Genomic DNA, 1569 nt, shown 5'->3' with positions numbered 1-1569 from the left:
AGCAGGGTCACACATGGTGGACAATTTTAGTGGAGCTTCCAGAATAAGAATTAGGAAGGAGAAGAGGAACTCTGTTGAAAGGTTAGACCCTGAAAAATTTATGCAGCAGCAAAATGTTGTCAGGCATAGTGCTGGAAGATGAACCCCTCAGATTGGTAGACACTAAATCTATTACAGGGGATGAGTTGCCTTCTGAAAATACAGTTGGCATGAATGATGTGAATGATGCAAAATTTAGATACTTTATTTGTTAATGGGGCACAACTCAAAATGGGAACAAAAAGTTTTAAATGTCCATTAATAGCAAGAATGTGCAATATACAAGTACGCATTTAGGAAAAATGGAATTTGTGATAAATAAAATGTAATCCATAAATATCAATATCCTAATCTTGGTGTGGCATTGTAGGATAAGCACTGGATAGCAAGGTCAGTTGAATCATAAGACCAGTTGTTCAAATCCACCAGCTGCTCCTCAGAAACCCTATACATGGTTGTTATGAGTTGGAACACACTCAATTGCACTTAACAAGAACAACAAGGATCCATTAGCTGAAACAGGAATTGGTCATTTTTAATCAAGCATATGGCTTATTCTTTCAAGAAGGACAGATTGAATAGGAATGCTATTGTATTCATTGTCAAAAGGAGCATTTGAAGATCTAGCTTGAAATACAATGCAGTATGTGATAGGAAAATATTCATATGCCTAAAGTAGGACCCACTGTGTATCTGTAAGTTTGACATACTAAACTGAATTGTGTGATGCTGTAATCTGGGAGATATGCCACCAGTATTTTAAATACCAGCGGGTCATCCATGGTAGATAGGTTTTAGTTGAGCTTTAAGAATAAGACAGACTAAAAAGAAAAAGAGACAGATAACTTCTGCATATTTAGTCACTGAAAAACTTATGAACAGCAACGAAACACTTTCAACACCAGAATATTGAATACTGAAAAATGATTAGTCATATACAGGGCCAGAATATGAGTCCTTCAGGTTTGAAGGCACTAAAATATAACTGGGGAAGAGTTATCTTCACAAAGTGGAGTAGACAGTGATGACACAAGTGGAGTAAAGCATTCAGAGCCTTCATTTGTTGATGGAACACAACTCAAAGTGAGGAGAAACAACTGTAAGCATCTATTAATAATTGATAAATGGAACATATGAAGTATGAATCTAGGAAAATTGAAAAATTTAAAATGAAACAGAATACATAAACATCAATATTCTAGGCATTGTTGTCGTTGTTGTTGTTATTAGGAGCTGTTGAGTTGATACTGACTCATAGCGATACTATGCACAACTGTCCAGTCATGAGCCAACCTCACAATCATTGCTAACCCTGAGACAACTGTTGCCAACACTTTGCTAATCCATCTCATTAGTAGTCTTCCTCTTTTTCTCTGACCTTGCACTTTACCAAACATAATATCCATCTCCAGCCCTGCTGGTAATATGTCCCAGGTTGTTGTTGTTGTTGTTATGTGCCATCGAGTCGGTTCCGACCCATAGCGACCCTGTATAGGGTTTCCGAGGGTGTAAATCTTTACGGGAGTAGAA

This window comes from Chrysochloris asiatica, unplaced genomic scaffold (genome assembly GCF_000296735.1).
Source record: "Chrysochloris asiatica unplaced genomic scaffold, ChrAsi1.0 scaffold00365, whole genome shotgun sequence".
Taxonomy (NCBI): domain Eukaryota; kingdom Metazoa; phylum Chordata; class Mammalia; order Afrosoricida; family Chrysochloridae; genus Chrysochloris; species Chrysochloris asiatica.
Note: the sequence above shows the minus strand (reverse complement) of the source record.